Source organism: Lissotriton vulgaris, chromosome 4_1 (genome assembly GCF_964263255.1).
Source record: "Lissotriton vulgaris chromosome 4_1, aLisVul1.2, whole genome shotgun sequence".
Lineage (NCBI taxonomy): Eukaryota > Metazoa > Chordata > Amphibia > Caudata > Salamandridae > Lissotriton > Lissotriton vulgaris.
This window is the reverse complement of record NC_141691.1, coordinates 2,120,470,635-2,120,490,802: the sequence shown is the minus strand read 5'-3', so window position 1 is coordinate 2,120,490,802 and position 20,168 is coordinate 2,120,470,635. Positions and strand designations below refer to the sequence as shown.

Below are 20,168 nucleotides of genomic sequence, written 5' to 3'. Positions count from 1 at the left end.
GGGGGATGAGGCGGGGCTTACCGAATTATTCCTGGAAGCTTCGGGTTGCCTTGGAAAACAGCCGGGAAGGAGATTCTAAAGCGGAGGCAGCAGTGAGCCACGAAGATGAGTTGAAAAAAAGAACTCAAGGTGAAAGCAGCACCCTCCAAGAAATACAACTGGATCCACTGAAAGGCAGCAGGGACGGCACAGAACTCCGTGAAAATATAGCCTGCATTACGAAAGTGCTGGACCATCTTTATTGACAAAGTTTGCGGGTATTTCCTGGTGTGCATGCTGCAGTCTCTCTGATTGGATGACAGGCATTGATGACGTAGCCACATTATGATTGGCTTATTTTGCCCTGTCCTCCAATCAGAGAGGCTCCTGGGGTGTAATATTTAGAATCCAAAAGAACACGAAAAAGTTTTGGATTCGAGGCAGCAGTGAGGCAGGTTAATGCGCGACCCCCTGCCAATGACCCCACGCCCCCCCCCTGGGGGTCGCGCCCCATAGATTGAAGACCTATGCTCTAGACCAATGTGGCGGTCATTTTGGGGACAGGCGTAGTCAATTGCGCCGATTCCTGACCTGCTCCCTTCTGGATCTACAGGTGCTGTGTACAGAGTCAGCAAACACCGTTATAGTGCCCCACAGAGCCCCTGCAACCGTATAAGGGACAGTAAAAGCCGCAGTTACTTGTGCTACGCCGCATACAGTAGCCGTCTTGTACTTCGCTAGAAACGCACCAGTCAGTGACGGATGTGGAGTAGGCAGATGCTTCCTGGCAAGTACCGTGGTTATCTTCACCAAGCAGGACATAGAAAGTTGCCAGTGTCCCAATCCTCAGTGGCAGCATCGGCTACTTAGTCTCTCGCAAGCTTCCGATCGTTCAGCCAGTCCGTAATTGCAGTATTTATTGGCGCCGCCATTGCCCAGCCCTCAAAGCCGCTATGTTAGGAGCTCCGTACAGCCTCTTTACCACCGCTCCACACAAACTGCTTACTTTCTGCCAAGCGCTATGTTGCGAATAGGACAGTGCCCCAGCCACAGCGCCAACAGTCAGATTCGAAGGGCTATGCATGTTTTAGAGGCTAAACTCACCGAGCATCCCCCACGTCTCCGCCACTCACTGTCCGTTATCTCCCCGCCGAGCGCTTTATTGTCAATATCAAAGCGCCCCAGCTACAGCACCGACACTCCGCTCCGAGGGCAATGCGTGGATGAACAGGCAAACTCACGGTTTATCCCACGTCATGCTGTGTATGTTCCGCCACTCCTGAGGTCCCGCTGCCGCCATCTTAAGAGCGCCGATCAGGCTCCCCATCGCTCCTCTTTACAAGCTGTTTTCACGCCACAGAACTTGTTTTTATGCAGCTAGAAGTGCTCCCGATGTAGCGCCGGTATTCCGATGGATGCACCCATACCTTCTACACAGTTTGTTCCCCCATAAGCTTGATATAATGGCAGATACATGTGTTATTTCCACCATACTCTGTGTCAAGGAGGCTTTCCATGGGCTTTGCAGTGGTTTTTCCCACGCAGCAGTCATAGATTTTTACTTAGTGATGTCGACCCCGGGCAGCGTCAACACTTTAAACCTCGCAAGAGCAGGCAGAATGAAGAGAAATATTTTTTGCATTCTGCAGCGCATATCGAAAGATGAAAACGCCTCTCGGAATTGTTTTTGTGCAGGGAGGTGCTGGGAGGCAAATTCCTTTTTCTAAGTGTCCTGCATTCTGTAACATACATAAAAAGGGGGGGGCGCACCCACGTAATGCCCACATAATGCTCCTATTTCCTGAGGTCAATGCTATTCATGCCCTGCCTGGAGAATCTTACAGTGATGACATGCGATGGAATGTTGGGAATCAAATAGTCACAGGTAACTGGGCTGAGCAGCATGCTGGCTGCTCCTGGTGGGGTCTTGATTGGGTCTTGTTCTAATCTTGAATAAAACTACATGAAAATGATCACTTGCACCTGACTCAATCACTACAAGTTTTTGTTGACCTGCGTCTGTCACCTCTTCAAATTTCATGCAATTCCAAAAACAGACTCTACAGTAACTCAAGCTAAGCATCTACCTCAGCTGGCATCCTTGACCCCACCAGTGACCTACCATCGGTCACCCACACCAGTCTGCCAGTTGTTCCTGTGCATCTGGGGAAGTGCTACTTTAGGAGCTGCCCTTTCAGCTTTGGGCGTCTACTCCCCATCATCACTACGCCTTTGTGCTGCACCTTTAGTGAGGGTAAGCCTGCCATTCAACAACATCTGCATCCTGTGCTGTGACTTCAGTGAGGGTAAGCCTAATCTAGTGTGTTCACCTGCCACATATCTACGTCTTCACACTGTCTGAGGAAGAAGTGTGCTATTATATGTATGTGCCAACCAAGGTGCTCTACTACTATCTGGATGTCTGTTCCACTTTTCAAAATCTATGCTACCTTGGTAGAAGAGTGCTTGTGGGATTCTGTTATCTCAAGACAGTTCTTCCTGTGGATACACCATATCCTCAAACTAGGTAATTGAACTGCCTGTCCTTCCAGGCAGTTCCAGTCAAAGTGTATTTTCCCTATTGGTTAGCTCAGTGGTATCCTGTGTGCCCTTCAACAAGAGGAGGTGCTTTGCTGGAGCATTTTCTTGTGCACTTTAAAAAACGGACATAAGATAGCAAGGTCAGCTGTGGTCACGTTTTTTTTTTAATCTGTGGGGAGGCCGATCTCTTGGGGAGTCGTTTTGGTGAGGAGTTCTCTACTGGCCTTTCACGTCACCTTTCCACTTGTGAACTTAGGGTGTTTAGTTCCTACGTCTACCGGTGAGTGGGGGCATTTTCTTTCGGTGTTTCGGAGGCCGGTGGTGGTTGGTGCTGCAACATGGCTGTTGGGGTGTTTACATTTCAATACAGCACGAACCCCTCACCGTGTACTCATTCTGCACACGCGCAATCTTAACCTCACCGCCATTGCCTCCCTCCTTCCTTTTGTCACGTCTGGACACTTTTCCATCGCTGTGCTATGGGAGACGTTTCAATGCACGTTGTTGCTGCAAGCCATCCGGCGCAGCGCCTTTATGCGTGCCGCCATTTTTGGATCGGCGGATTTGTGCCGTGTCTTTCCTTCTCGTTTCCAAGTCACCCACGTCTCACTTTGGCAATCACGCATTAGTCTGGCATCTCGTCAAGCATCCTACAAGCAGTTCCAACCATGAAGACAGTCTTTTCAATAAAGTTATTTCTAGTTTGTCACTTTTCACCACAATCAGAGTTGGAGGATCCTTTGGTATCGCATTCCTGCACCGTTTCACCAGTTTTTGCGATTTCAACCCTTCTTTTGGATGGTGAGTTAAAGTCTTTGTTTGGTTTCGACACAAGTGCTGATCTCAGCAGAGGCACCCCCCACATGATCGCACCGCCCGAATCCCAATAATTCAGACCACACCAGTTTGTTTTATGGAAGAATTAAGGCCGCAGTTTATTAGGCATTATCACTTACAAGCGATCCTTTACACGCCATTATTTCTGTCTGGCGACCCTGGGACCTTACACCACCAGCTCTGCACTGTGCCCTACATTCAGTGCGGCTCTCTTTTCCAAAGTGACTTGTCCCCGTCCTTAACCACCATTGCCTCTGCACTGTGCCCTACATTCAGTGCAGCTATCATTGCCAAGGTAACCCCTCCCTGGGACACACCTTTTCCTTTCTCTCCGGGCAAGCTTCTGCTTCCGGCCCGACCGGGTAACCTTTTACCTCCGGTTTCCAAACACTCCTTGGGTAAGCGTCTGCTTTAACCCACCCGGATGGCCCCTATGCATCTGGTGTCCACTCACTCCCGGGTAACCAGCCGGTTCCCACCCGGCCGGGTGACCTTTTCACTTCCGGGGCCCACACATTCCCTTCTGGGTTGGCGTTTGTCCCCGCCCCCACCCGAGTTGCGAAAATAATTGTTTACTTCCGGTTCACTTGAACACAGGGAGCTCGGGGAGCTTGCCAGTGACCCCCTGGGTCCTGCCTGCCCCGTTTGTAGTCTGAGCCCGCTGCGCCACCTGCTTTTTGTATTCTTCTTGGATCGCTTTGTAAGTACCGCCTGTTGTCCCTTCCTCCGAAACCACAGGATCTCTTGTAAGCCCCATATGCCTCTGCGACAAATCTCTCCCCCTTTGTCTATCCCCCCTCCCTTCGATTCCTGTCCCTCCAAGGGTGGGTGGGCGGGTCTTCTCCTGCCAAAATTCCCCGGAGAAAGAGGGCCTTGTGCCCAGTGCCCACCCTTAAATAGCCCTTATCTCCCTACCACATTCCTACCTTAAATTTATGGCTGAGCTGGTCCAGCCCCAATGCTTGGTGGGCCCGCTCTTTCTCTTCTCCCTGCCTTTGCTCCCCTTATCTCCCGCCAATCATTGGTGCTCGGGCTCTGCCTCCCAGGGGTGGCCTCCACTGAGACCCCCGGTCCAGCCACTGTTCCCCTACCCCTGGGGAGTGGGGGGGCCGAACCAAGGGGCACAGCAGAGGCACCCCCCACATGGTCGCACCGCCCGAATCCCAATAATTCAGACCACACCAGTTTGTTTTATGGAAGAATTAAGGGCACAGTTTATTAGGCATTATCACTTACAAGCGATCCTTTACACGCCATTATTTGTGTCTGGCGACCCTGGGACCTTACACCACCAGCTCTGCACTGTGCCCTACATTCAGTGCGGCTCTCTTTTCCAAAGTGACTTGTCCCCGTCCTTAACCACCATTGCCTCTGCACTGTGCCCTACATTCAGTGCAGCTATCATTGCCAAGGTAACCCCCTCCCTGGGACACACCTTTTCCTTTCTCTCCGGGCAAGCTTCGGCTTCCGGCCCGACCGGGTAACCTTTTACCTCCGGTTTCCAAACACTCCTTGGGTAAGCGTCTGCTTTAACCCAACCGGATGGCCCCTTTGCATCCGGTGTCCGCTCACTCCCGGGTAACCAGCCGGTTCCCACCCGGCCGGGTGACCTTTTCACTTCCGGGGCCCACACATTCTCTTCCGGGTTGGCGTTCGTCCCCGCCCCCACCCAAGTTGCGCAATTAATTGTTTACTTCCGGTTCACTTGAACACAGGGAGCTCGGGGAGCTTGCCAGTGACCCCCTGGGTCCTGCCTGCCCCGTTTGTAGTCTGAGCCCGCTGCGCCACCTGCTTTTTGTATTCTTCTTGGATCGCTTTGTAAGTACCGCCATGCCTCGCCGGGAGCTATCGCTGCCTGCGAGGTCCCCCCCATGCCTTAACTGCGGCCCCATTCTTGCGAACTACCAACAGCCCCTTGCATACAACACTGCTAGCACATTTCGTAGCAGGACATCCGTCCCAGTGTCCGAAAGGTACACCCCATCTGCTCTGTAATAGTGCGGCTGCCGCAAGTTAATCAGAGTGTTCCTGATAATCCCTAAGCCTGCCCCATTTAGAAATTTGGCCATTAAGCTATTTAGCCTCTTCCTTGACAACTCCATGCCATTCTGGGAGCGCGCACCAGCCCATACCATTCTAGGAATTATCTCGGACCATACAATTTCCGTTGGACCCATGCACTTGGCTAACTTAGTGAGATCCTTCTTTAACGTGTGCAGCAGGTCACCCCGCCCCATCTCTGGAAGATCATTTCCCCCTAGATGAATTACTACAATACTCGGATCCTCTGCACGTGCGCGTAATTCCTCAATGACACTCCACAATTCTCTCCAGCGCAAGTCCTCTTTTCCGAACCATTGCACCCTTGTTCGTCGAAATGGGAACGTAGCATTCCACCCAAGGCAGTGAGCTCTGTTAGCCGCCCTGGACACGTATGAGTGTCCGATGACCCACACTGTTTTGTATTCTGTGGATTGGAACAGAGGCACGGAAATGTTGAGTACACGTCACCCATCATCCTTTTATTATACGTAAAGCTTGCTGTGCAGAATGTATATCAAATCCCCCAATTGAATCGCCGCAACACATGTCTTTCCAACTTCCTTATCTGTCTGCTGTTGGACGAATGTACACCTTAAACTTGTCCGATTCCCATCTGCCTATCTGTTTTATTCCTTCAGCGGACATCCCCTCCTGAAAGGCTGTGGTGGCTGCCCCAATGCGAAATTAATGTGTACTGTAGTGACACCTTTGGAGCCCGGCTATTTGCACCGTTGCTGCTAACACCCTTTTAAACTGATAAAATGTTAACGGAGTCCTATCCTGTGAGTGAGGAGGTAGCTGTACCTGTCAGCACTTTCCCGCTCCTGCAAGTACCCTGTTAAAAGCGTCACTGGGCAATATGAGCTGTGCCCCTCCATCCTGTTCAGTGTGATGCACTGTCCCCTTCCCACCTGATCTGTCTTAGATTGTCGCACCAGAAGGGACACCTGGTGTGTGCCTATGGATATGTCCTTCACTAACAGGGCGCTGCTGCTTTTGTCCCCTTTTGCCCTTGCTATTAGTTCACTAATGCGAAAGGCCCCAAAAAAGGCCAGAGAAAATGTTAGTCTGAACAACTTACTCTCAGATTCTGAGTAACACACCCTAGGGATGTTGTCCATTACAAGTTTTAGTGTGTTAAAGTCAATCGGGGACCTGCTGTCCTGCTTCTTGCCTTCCTTTTTGGCCCATCCTTTCAATGCTGCCCTAAGCACAAAACCCTTAGTCGGATCCTCCAAACCCCTTATCTTTAAATAGTATGCTATTGCTGCGAGGTGCTCCCCCACCCATGACCTGGATTTTCCGGCCCCCTTGGCCCACACCACAAACTTTTTGACCCACATCCCCAGTTGCTGCACATTGTCCGGAAGCACGGAAACCTCCGGCGTCATGTTTTGTAAAGTGTCCACACAGCGCCCATACCAGTGTCTTGTTCCCACCGCTAAAGCCTCTTCAGCCATATTCTGTAGTTCCTTTTCTAATGCATTATTCTCCAGTAATCCTCTTTGAAGGGAGTCATTTCTTGCTGCGCCTCTGGCCATTCTGTACGGAATCTTTCCCACTGCAAGCGAGAAAGAGCATCAGCTGCCTTGTTCTGAACACCTGGCACATGCTTAGCTGTTATCTGAAAATTGTACTGGAGACATTTGCTCACTAACTGCCTTAATAAGCCCAATATTACGTGACAAGACGCCGCCTGATTATTAATTGCATGGACGGCTGCCATGTTGTCTGACCTGATGACCAAATTCTTGTTAGCCAAGGTGTCTGACCAGATTGACAATGCCACTACAATGGGAAAAAGTTCTAATGCTGTGGTATTGTTGGTGAAGCCACATCGTCGCCAGGCAGTTGGCCACCTTTTGGCACACCACGCAGACCCCAATATTGCCCCAAAACCTCCTTGCCTGGAGGCATCTGTGTAAAGTTGCGCCCTCTCATCCGCCGTCCATAGCGACGGCCATATCCTGACCCCATTAAAACTTTGGAGAAAAGACAGCCACATCTGCAAGTCTTGCTTCAGCCCCTTCTTTAACCTGACAAAATGGTGTTTCTGAGTCATGCCTGCTGTGGCCCCCGCCAGCCTTCGTGAAAAGACTCTCCCAACCGGAATGACCCTGGATGCAAAATTGAGCTTGCGCATTAACTCTTGGAAGTCTTTCAATGTTGCCTTCTCCTTTGCCAATACCTTTTTGATAGCTGCTGCAAAGCCCTGTACTTTCCCCACTGGGAGGCGTGACTCCCCTTCCTCCGAATCCAACTCTATCCCCAAGAATGTTATCTTAGTTGTGGGGCCTTCAGTTTTTTCTGCTGCTAATGGAACTCCCAAGCCCTGTGATACGACCTTGAAGGCCTCCAACGCCTGAGCACATTTGGGGGCGTCGGCCTCACCTACAAACAAAAAGTCATCCAGATAATGGAGCTTGCCACCCACTGGCTGGACTTTGTTCGTGACCCACTCTAAAAAGGAACTAAATACCTCAAAGTAAGCGCAGGAAACCGAACAACCCATGTGCATACACTTGTCATAATACAACCTATCCTTCAACTGGAACCCCAGCAAATGAAAGCTGTCTGGATGCACTGGTAACAGCCTGAAAGCTGCCTCAATATCCGCTTTTGCCATAAGGGCTCCCTTCCCCGCTTGCCTGACTAACTCGATGGCTTCGTCAAATGTTGCATAGGAGACCGTGCAAATATCCTGGCTTAGCCAGTCATTTACTGAGTTACCTTTGGGATAAGAGAGGTGGTGAATCATTCTGTATTTGCCTGCCTCCTTTTTTGGAACAATACCTAGCGGAGAAATAATGAAGTTCCTTAAAGGGGCAGAGTCAAATGGGCCCGCTATTCTTCCTAGCTGCAGCTCCTTTTGTATTTTTTCTGCAACCACTTCCGGAAGCTCCTCCGCTGAGCGGAGGTTCTTAGATGATCTGCCCTCTAAAGGACCACTGTAAGGTATTTTGAACCCTTCCTTGAAACCCCAAAACAGTAGCTCCCTCTCCTCAATCTTTGGGTATCCATTTAAAAGTGTTGCCAGCAATTCAAAATTTATTGGGGATGGGCCTTTTTTAACCTGGCCCAGCCTATGGCTGGCCCATGAGGGTGGTGCCCGCTGCAGCTCTAACGAGTGTTTTGCATGCCACAGCGGGATGGTCTCCGCCACACTGGGAGCACCCATGCCGAAATCTGCATTGTACCCCCCAGGTGCAATTGCCAGCGTTGAACAGCCGACATGTATTATCCCTCTGTTTACGTTGCAGCAGCTGTTTGAAATCGTCTGCCCCCTTTGGCCCTCGAAATGCCTGCTGCTGCTCCTGTGGGGGCTGTTGCTGCCTACCCATCATCTGCCCCTGTCCCATCCCTGACCCTGAGGAATTATCCATTGTCCTCATGTAGTTTTGACTCTGCTCCCCTTGATGCCCTGCCGTTGTTTGCCCTGCGTCCACTGGGAAGCCTACCGCCCTCAGCGGCTGCTGTCCCCTGCCCCCGTTGAATTGCCCATTTGCGAGCCCATTACTGCCTTGTTGTAGCTGCCCCCCGCCTGCATTGTGGAAACTGCACTACCGGTGCCCGCCTGCTGGTCAGGCCCCACTTGTGTGAACTGTTGCCCTATTGGTCCCAATTGCTGTTGCAGCGTCTGTCCTCCACTTGCCTGATGCTGCATGGGACCTGTCCATGTATGTTGCTGCCCCCCGCCACCCAGAGGGGACTGTTGACATGTCCCAACTACCGCACCTTGTTTCTGGGACCCCAACATTGCTCCATTGCACGCGTATGCTACCGCCTGCTGAAACTGCACCTGTCCTATTTGCTGCTGTGTGAATCTTGCCCCTACTTGTTGACCCAACCCATATTGCGCATTCACCCGCGAATGCGCCTGTGTATTGTTAGCCTGCCAACCCTGTCCCGCCGACGTTGCGCCCCAGTGTTGTACACCATTGTCTGCGCCCGCCAAACCTATACCATAACCTGCTTTGGACCCCATCTGTTCCATCCATTCCTTAGCCTCTCTTTCATCCCACGACATTGCAGGCGACTCCTCCATGCGTTGGCGGAAGTTGAGGTCATATTGCAGCCATCCCATGTCGCCTGAACCTGTCCAGGATGGTTTGGTTGTATCTATTCAACGCTGGGCCCTGCTCAGGGAACTTCTCTAACATTATTGCTGCTAGCAGTGCAAATGCGTCTAACCAGTTGCTAATATTCTCCTCCGGCCTGATCCTCTTCCTATCCTTGCCTTTCCTGCCGGGTCCAGCAACCCGTAGCGTGTCTACCCCCCTGCGCACATGCTCCAGTAGTGTGAAAATATCAATGAACTCCCTCCTCCAAACTCTCTCTTTAACCTCCAGAGGTATGTGCCATGCTGCTGACGAGTCCCGTTCAGCCCCCCTAGCCCTACCTTCCTCGGCAGTGTCGTATTTCTGTCATTATCTTGTGATGCCTTTGACAAGAGATCCCTTCCCAGGATCGTGGTGCTACTTTTTAGCGCATGAGCCGCCACTCTCCTTCCCGCCCCTAAGTCGCACCCCTGTACCCTGCTCCCTCCCTCCCAGACTGGCATTGGGGAACCCTCCTGTGACCCGCCCTTCGTTCTTTCTTCATCCACCACCACCGCCTTTCCCTTCTTTGTACCAATAGGCTTATGCCAATTATCCACCAGTCTTCTAATGACTTCTGACAACTCACCTAAGGAACCACTTTCAGCTGTTAATGCCCCTTGTTTACTCGACTGGTCTTTGCGCAAACTTGCCGCAGCCTGTGCATCATCACCCATAAACGCTGTTGTCTTATATGTCCTCTGTGGGTAACCTTGCCTTTTTGGCTCCTGCAACAGCCCCACCCCGCCCCCTTGCCTTCTTTTCCATACCCCGTTTTTCCCCACGTGTCGCTGCATAGGTATGACCATTAATAGGAAAAACGTCCCCTTGCAACTCCTCCCCGTCCTTGCATTGTCCAACGCCTTCTGGGGCCTGTCCTTGCATTTGAGCCATTGCCATCTCCCAACCTTCCCAATTCATTGCCTTTGCTATTGATGCAAAGGTGGCCCACAGCTGTTGTGCATCCTGGCCGCCGTTGTATTCCATTCCCAGGACCACCCCGCTAGGTCCAGCCTCCTAGTTTGCTGCTAGTTCCAATGCACCGCAGTGAAACATTCCCTCCTCTCCCATCCTTATCCGGTGTGCCTGGAACAATCCTGTTCCCGTTGCTGACCTAAAATTGAAAAACTGTGTTAACCTTGCAAGCAGCTGTTGTCAGTGCCTTTTCCGCGTGCGAACTCCTTTAGCCCACTAGTGGTGCCGCCCCCCCCCCGCGGTGTTCCATGACTTTGCCTCGCATCGCCCACTTGTCCTTTGACTCACCTTCCGTCACGTCACGACCCCTTGTGCTCGTTCCTGACCCTTTGCCCAGTCAGTGACCTCCGCCACTACTGGCACCACTCTGTTCGTTGCTCCGCCCTTCACCGTCCACTGTATTCGAACCGTGCTCACTCTATAATAGAAACCACATGTTAGTTCTCATCATTGGACACTCATATATATAGCTGCCATCGCCTCTCTCTAGCACTTCACAGCCTCTCCGTCTATGCCTATGACACGCCCTTAACCCCCTATCATCCTTCTCCCTGCCCACCCTGGCCCCCCCTACCCCTGCCGGCCCTGGTGAAGGCGCGCTGGGGAAGGGGGTGGGGGGCGCTAGGAGTTCACCAATCTCCCAACTCGCCCCCCACCCCAAACCCCCGGCCTTAGCCTTGCCCGCTCTCCCCAGCGCCGGATACTGCCTCCCCTCCTGGTCCCCCCCGCTACCGCAATTGTCGTCCCTGGTGCCCTTCCTTCTTCATGAAGCGCTCACACTTTCCAGTAGAGTCTGCCCTATACAAAAACTCCTCAATTGCCTAAATCAAATTGCGCATCTCCCCCCTTGGGAGATCTGCCCCTCCTTCCCTTTTTGAACCCACCTCGTGTTCATGACCCCCCCCATCCCTTTCCCTCCCGCGCCCCTGTAAAATCCCCTTTTAAGGCCTCCATTGTAGCACCATCTTCTTGCGCCCTCATCCCCCCGCCACCCTTGCCTAACCACCCTCCAATCGCGTTACAACACCTCCCTTTTATTGCAGTGTTCTTCCTTTACTCCACCCCTTCGCCTTGACCCCTACCCCCTGTGTGACCCACTCATAATTTCAGCGTCATTATCGTGACATTTCAACCACAATAAGCAACGCATTCTACTGCTCCAACTCCAGCAATGCAGACGTGGGAACCTATAAATCTCAGAAATTCCGCCCATCTGAGCAACGAGAGACTCTAAGAGGTCTTACACCTGCTGCAAGGTGCCATAAATGAAAGGGCGCTAGGATGTGAGAGATGTCCCCCAACGTGGAGGGGCACTAGTACGTGAGAGATGTCCCCTAGCATGGCGCCTGAGCCTACGTCCTGAAACTGAACTCACTTTGCGCGTACGCCAGACTGTACCTGCAAGGCCGCCCTCAAGCCCAACTTACAGTAGCAGCGTTGCATGATGTCATCCCTAAAGTAAATTACTAGGCAAGAGATGAAGGACGAATAAAACACAAACTGGCTTTTTTTTTTTTTTTTTTTTGCATATATGGCGGCTTGGAAACCACAGGCCCACCTCATTGGAGCCGGACACAAGATGATGAACCTCCGCCTGGAGATGCGGGGTGGGGGTGTGGATGGGGGGTTAGAGTTGGTGGGCTTGTTACACAGCACATTGCTCGTGCATGCAACTTGTTTATATCCTAGTATGACAGCTCGCTATTTTAACCTGCACCATGTCCCTTTTTCTGCCTGTCACGCACTTTTGTTATTGTGAAGCCTTTCACACCGTCGCCACGTGGGTGGTAAACATCCATAAAAACGGTCCCCACCCACCGGCCTGCATCCGCCCCCCCCGCATTTCGCAAAGACATTGCGCCCTGTATAGCGCCTCACCCCCCCCGCCAAACAGCCCATCACCCCGATTCACCCGGGGCCCAGCCTGCGCGCTCCCCAGTGCCTGTAACGTATCTTTCTCTATTCGCTCCCTTTTAATGTCTCTTATATCAGTTCCACCTCCTTCATTAATCGCTCCGACCCCTTCGGGCAATGTTCGCGCTATATAAAATCGCTGTCTAACCTCGCATGATTAAAACCACCGACTCCGCAACACCCCTCCCTGTGCTCTAGTCCCTTCTTAATGACCAGACAAGACAGCTCTTCCCCCTGGGCCCCCGTCCACGTATGTGCACTCACGAGACTCTAGCAGAGCACTGAAGCGTTGAGCCATGCCTCCCACCACAGGATGCGCCCCTCTCCACCCATCTCCCATCCGCACTCCGGCATATTGCCGCGCATCTAGTATTTATTTATTTATATATTTTATTTAGGCTCGCCCCGCAGATGCCAGGAGTGGGATCTTCACTCTATTGCGCGGCCGAGGTCTGTCCTTAACAATTCCCACCTGAACCTCCTAACTATCCACTGCGCTGACCCATGCCTTCTTACCGGGGAAGGGGGGGGCAACACCTTGCCTGCACCATCCCCGCCCCCCCACCTCCCTTATCTGCCGCTCCCGGCCATGCCTTGTTGGGCAGCCTCCGCCCCCTCCTCCCAATTTGCCAGCCCTTAGCACCATCGGAGGCCCTCTATGTTCTCATCTTACACATTCCTTTACTTTGCTGATTCCCTCCCTCCTGTCCCCACCCCCTATGCTGTGTCTTCCCTGGCTGCCTGCGTTGGTGCCCCACTACGCCCCTTACCTTTGGCGCCCTTACCGTCTCCCATCCCCCCTGTTCCGTTATTTGCGCCCTGCCACCCCCTTTACCCCCCGCCCCCCCAGCCCAAACCCACACGAATTTCACCGGGACTGCGCCTGACATTCTAAGCATCCCTCGTTCAATTTATCGTTCCCCCTTCATGGCAAAGTGACACTTGTTCTTGTTCGCTCCGCTAGGAGCTCCCTAATGGCCAGAAAGAGGCGACATCGTCCTCTTACTCGAATGACGCTACCTCGCCGTGTAGCCGCACTACGCCCTCTGCCAGCAGCCCTTGCATACCCCTCCGACCCCTTGAGACTGCGCTCACCGTCTAGCTGTAGAGCCTTCGTGCCTTTTTCTCCTGTAAGTGCACACCCGCCACCCCCTCCCCTCGTGCACCCCTTACCACCTAATGCACTTTTGGCCGCTCACAATTTTTACTACCTCACGTATTCCGTCCGCCCACACTTGTCACCATTACCTTTACTACCTCATGTATTTTGCTTGCTCACAATTGTCACCACTACCTTATGTAACGTAACGTGTGCCTTCGCAATCTGCTCTTTTGCAAGGTTTCTCACTAATTTCACCCCTGCCCCCTTTCGTGAAGCGCCCTGACACCCCGGGCAAAGTCTGCGCCACACAAAAATGCACAAACAAATAACCCCCTGACTTTCGTCCACGCTCCGTCAGCCCATCAGCCCTCCCACATATCTTTCTTTTGACCCCCGCAGTCCGGGACCCGCCGCCGCCTGCCATCCACCTTTTGTCATCTCCCGAGCCCTCCCTTCGAACAACAGAGCCCCCACTGCTTCGAGAGCTGCCCAGCCCCCCGCCGACGAATGCGCACTTCTCATCACAACTTCACTTATTCATTTATCCACTTATGAATAACAGCAAATCAATGTACTGCGAGTCTGCGACTTAGCCTTTCAGCCTCGAGAAGATCACAGAGTGAGTTAGCTAGGGGCCAGTTTATTGCCTATGAAAACCCTGTATGTGAGTTACCTTTGGCGCTGTCCTTTATGTGTTGGTACTTATGTAACTTTTAACTTAAACTTATTTTTATTTCTCCACATTCATACTGCCGGACAAAAAAGTGACAGTTCCCTCCACTATTACTACTCATACGCTTGACGCCCGGAGGCTGTGCCTTCCCTCGAAAACAGAGCCCCCAGTACCCAGAACCAGCCCCTCCCCTCTTGATACGCCAAACTTCGATCCTCAGCCCCATGACACTAAGGAGCATCAACTACCCGGCCCCCATCTCAGTAACATTTAAACCAGCATCCAGACCTTCCACTCCGTCCTCCTTTTACCCGCCGCCAGGGGGGGTGTGCACTTCCACACACTTCTCCTGGCTCACATCCCCAACCGCCCCTTGAATATCCTTGAGTCCCCCACAATCCCCCCCGCCCCCCGCCCCATGGAAGAGCACACCCTCTACTTCTGGCCCCTCTGGCCACCATCCCTCCATGCCCTTCCTTATTCTAACCATGCGCTCGAGCCCTCCCGTGGGGCCCCGTCCCCAGGACTTCGCACCTGACCGACTCCCCCCCCTCTGCTATTGTTGTTGCCTGGGCACTTTGACACCCTTCCCCTGCACGCCGCCTTGCCCTCCGCTGTAGGAGCCTCACCCCACTGTCACGTGCCATTAAAGCCCATGCCACAGACCCCAGCGCCCCCCCTCACACTTCCACAGAAGTCCCCTTGGCCCATCCATTGCATGTTGATCTTGCGGGAGTCTTTAACTTGCTACTCCCACCCCTCTGTACATTTCTTAATATTACACACCCTCTTGTGACGTCCCTTCCTTTACTTGTTCCTCTGCACACCCAGCCCCAGCAAAGTCCCCCCACCCTTGCTACCCCACACCTTCTCTTCTGTACCCACTATGCTGCAGCCCCCCTAGATACATCCCTCCCTCCCCCGCCTCCCCCCACCTCACCTCGCACTTTGTCGACGCTGCACCTCTTCTCCTGCCAAAATTCCCCGGAGAAAGAGGGCCTTGTGCCCAGTGCCCACCCTTAAATAGCCCTTATCTCCCTACCACATTCCTACCTTAAATTTATGGCTGAGCTGGTCCAGCCCCAATGCTTGGTGGGCCCGCTCTTTCTCTTTCCCTGCCTTTGCTCCCCTTATCTCCCACCAATCATCGGGTGCTCGGGCTCTGGTCCTGTTCTAATCGTGAATAAAACTACATGAAATTCATCACTTGTACCTGACTCAATCACTACAAATGCCAACTCAGAGCTGAGTAATACAATGCAGCGATTTGTGTGTGTTTCACTTCTCCTGATTTTGTAAGTCACTCAGAGCCACACAAAGTGGCTTTGCATTGCTTTAAAAAAACTGACTTAGAGGTTTGAGTCTCACATGTGCAAACACAAGGAGATGCTGGATGGAGAGATGAAACTTTTCAGACACTCAACCCCAGTCACAAATCTGCGATGAATCCATCATCGATGTTTAGCTCACTCAGCCACCCCAGTTCAGACACAGCCATATGCAAATCAGTCTTGACCCTGAGCCTCATGGGAACAGTCCAGCCCGAACTGCCAAGCCAGGTCTTCTCTGAACTTGAAACAGAACTTGGTCCATGTTTGTGCACCACCTGATGGTTCATGCGGAGAGGCCTAAAATAATTTGTTTGTTCACAGGAAGCCTGTGCAGTGATGCCTGAAAGCAGTAGTAGGAGTCTGGTTAAGAATCAGACAAGCTGCCAGACTCTAAAGTAGTTAAAGCCACACACCTCTGTCTTAGGCCCGACCCGGTCCATGATTTCGTGATTACCATTTCTGGAACCGAATTGAGGTCTGGGCTGTAATTTCTCACCTTCTAAAGGAAGGAATGGGAACATTCTTTTTAGAATTCTCAGATAAGTGGTGACGGTGAAAACAACTATCCAGAATCAGAATTGCAGGGAAAGGGCCTCAATTAAGTAACCCCACAAATCCTCGACAACAGTTCCAGAAAGGGGAAAAGGCCCCGATATGATGGCCCCCAGGGGCCCAGCCGGACCAACTTATCATGACCCACAATCAGAACCTGTGTTTTCTTGGTGATAATCTTCAGTGCATTCATCCACATCCAATATGTGGGGGTTTATTGGTATTGACCCTCAAAATATCGAAGTCAGAAATATTGTGACAAAAATATCACTGCCAAAAATATTCGCATCCTATACGTATATCGGTAACTTCTAAAATATAGAGAACAATATTGTTTTTTAAATGTACATCAATATATATGTATATAAAATATTGCATATTAAATATATAAAATAGTAATATTAATGAAAAGCAAGAAAGTGAGAATTCATATATATTTTAACAAAGATAACAAATAAACTTAATTTAACACCAGTTATAATTAGGAATTAGCATTTAAAAAACCTTTGAAATTCACAGAAAAAAAACATAGGTTTCACACCAGTTATAGTTAGCTGGAAATTTTACTGACATAAAACCATTGAAATTCCCACGTTATAGTTAGTTGGACTCACTATAACTTGCGCGCCTGCAATGCACTGCTGATGACGTCACATATTACATCACTCATGACATGGTCAGTGACATCACTGCCGCACACACGTCTGTAATGTATGTGTACGGTGCGTCACATTTGAGTGATGGGTGGATAAGACTCCCAGCAGTGCCTAACAGTTTTGGGGGTGGGTGCTGAGGACTCCTAGCAGTGTCCAGCGGTGCCCAAAAGTATAGGGGGTGGGTGCACAGGACTCCCAGCAATGCACAACAGTATAGGGGTGGGTGCACAGGACTCCCAGCATTGCCCAGACATAGGAGTGGTGGGTGCACTGGACTCCCAGCAGTGCCCAGACATAGGAGGGGTGGGTGCACAGGACTCCCAGCAGTGCACAACAGTATAGGGGTGGGTGCACAGGACTCCCAGCAGTGCCCAGACATAGGGATGTGCATTTCCAACATCATACAACAACTACATGCCTGAATGTGTGCATCCCTAACCTGTAACACTCATGATAGTTGCATATCAACACTCACCGCAGTGATCTACTCCACGTATAATGGTATTCTGTCACACACTGGGTGACACACCACATGTGGTTGTTTTGTCAGATCCCACATGCATATCCATGCATGCATGTACCTGTCTTAGCTGTCAATGGAACAAGATCTGTCGTACTACCGCCCCTTGCTGGTAAAAAGGAGAACCGAGTTGTATCCATCGACCTGGTAAAACCACAATCATGTGGCCAATAATAGGTAGTAGGCCCAGTGGTCTCCAAAGAAGTAGCAGAATACCAAAATTTGCTACAATCCAAGAGGTTCAAACTGAGAGACTAATCACATTTGATAAACCTGCAGTGAACAAAAAAGGACTATGCAATAATGCAATGGAACTTGTGCCTCTTGAAAACGAAATCACAACAGTTCGTCATGAAACGCCTGTCTACAACAATGTAGCCTTGGACTATACTAATGAAAGAAGAGATGATAAAGCAAATGAAAATTCGGAAGCAATTCCACCAATAGACAGAACTGCATCTGGCTACTTCATCAACTTTGATAACTTTTCGGAAGATCCAAGCGAACATGAAGAAACGCCAGAAACAAAAAGTTTTCAAAGACAAAGTAACTGTACTCTTAGAACAACTCAAAGAATCTTATCTGGATGCACCTTTGATCGAATTTTGGATTGTAGTAGGCATGCTTATACTACTTCTTTGTCTGATATTAGTTCTAATTTTGGGAAAATGTATTACAGTACAATGGACACAGGAAGCCAGAACATCAACTTGGTCCTGAAACCACACAAATCATCTCACATCGAGAAACGTGAACTTTCATCAGTAAATGTCACAGCCATTCCAATACCCGGCGGGGTAGCTTGGGACAAAACAGATTACGAAATCTATGGCCCGGTTGAACTCTTAAAGTATCCACATCAGTTCAAGGTTTCATTAAGTGACTTTGTAAAACCAAGTACATTCTCTGACGATTGGGACTTTGAAAGTATAAATAATATGATGTCTGATTTAGTAATGTCATCAAAATTTACAGAACATGATTACTTGCAAGGTTCATCGAATTATGAACAGATGGACTGTTACAATCACTACGCACATCACTATTTACATACATCTGCACAACCTAGAAATGTTTTTAAGTTTAATCAATGGGAACATTGTGCAACTCCTCCTAAAAGCAGTTCGAAGACATTTTATGGGAAGTTTCCATACTTCTCAGGGTTTAACACAAGTGATGCAGAAACGTTTTTATTTTAAACTGTTAGATGAAACAGGGACAAAAACAATGTTGACAAATACTAAACTGATTTATTCGGAAACATTTTATGAAAAAATGATTACATTTGGTTTTTATTTTTGGAAAAACAACATTAAAAGGAAAACGATCTGGGGTTCAAAATATTGGCAGGTACAAGGTCTAGAAGCTTTATTTAGAGCCTGCATGACCCCTGAAAAAATTATATGACACCATTCAACAAACAACCTGTCTTGGCCTAGCCAAAATTAAAGACTTAAATAAACCGTCTATTCCTAAACCAGTATCTGACTATAATAGCACTACAGACATTGAGATAGACGTATCCTATATTTTACACCAAAACAGAACACATCCTGATTGGAAGAAATGGTTGATCTGGCCCAAAGACACTAATAACTGTCAAGATAGATTCATGAACAAAAAAGAGGGATTCCAAATGACCAGGCCAGACCCTAGAAACTCTCAGAGACAACATCCAGGGATAGTTACAACATACAGTGTAGGGAAACTATGCCTTGAATGGCTAGAGAAATCCACACTGGCTGAAATTAAGCAACACTTGACTTTACTTAAAGACGGTGCTGAATTGCGTGATTTCTTAATGGGACCACGCAAACAGCATCAAAAATGTTTCATAGCGGCCAGTATATACGCTGCATACAACGGAGCTTGGAAAGTAATGCAAATTGAAACGACAGAGAAATTGATCGTATTAATTTGGAAAAATCACTTTCTGTAGTGGACAATGGGTTAATGACTCTGTCCTCCAGAATATATTCACTGGACAGTATTGTATCATCTGCTATCGATATAATAGATCAGGACTTACTGATGTTACAACACGGTCAGTCCCAATTACGTTCTATTGTACAGCTTGGCTGGATATTGCAAAATCTCCGTTCAGTCTATGTGCCTTGGCGCTTAATCAACACAACGCCATTATTCTCTATCTTTAACCTTACTGATAAACAAATCAGTTTGGCACAGAAAGGAGCAGACTATACGATTCTGAGCATTGAAAAACTTGAGAGATTAACATTGACAATGTCAGAAAGACCTGTCATTGAATGGATAATACACGGAATAATCACAATTCCGATAACAACTTTCCAATTTAAAAATTGCCAAGAGTATATACCAGCAGGCCAGTATGAAAGGTTGGGTAAAGGGTACATTAAGTCATCATGGAAATTGCCTTACACACACACATGTTATAGTGACAAAAAACAGAATGTATTTCTTAGTGGTAACAATTGTAAACGATCACTGAGTGGTATACTTCTGTGCCAAGGTATTAACTTGCATGGGGCCTGTGAGGGGACTTCAAATAACCTTTCATGCCACCAGCACGGCACACCTGCAACACAAATAGAGCCATTCTTTAGACAACTTTCTAACAGGAGTTACGTTCTAATAACGGACCACAGCTGTTGTGGCATGGTGCCAGGTAAAGCCTATCTCGTAAGTGTTAGTTCCATGGTCACTTGCTGTATGCAAGTATTGTATCCAAACGCCTCTCCTGATAGGGAGACGACGATTTGGCCTTCTTTGAATATCTGTTCTATACGAATTGATACTTCAAGCAGAACGAAGTCTGTTCTTTTACAGACAACAGGGCCTTTTACGTCATCAAAAGAAACGTATGATCTGCAAGTTGCAAGGACAACAACAGAGATACATACCCTTTTATCAACAAATTGCCCTGTGCATTTCGTAGAAATGCCAAGCCAAATCCTAAACATGTCAGA

General features: G+C 49.7%; 1 protein-coding gene across 1 annotated transcript in view; it reads left to right on the top strand.

Moving 5' to 3' along the window:
- LOC147725161 (CD5 antigen-like) overlaps positions 1-20,168 on the top strand; it is a 334,692-nt gene that overhangs the window by 268,291 nt on the left and 46,233 nt on the right. The window lies entirely within an intron of this gene.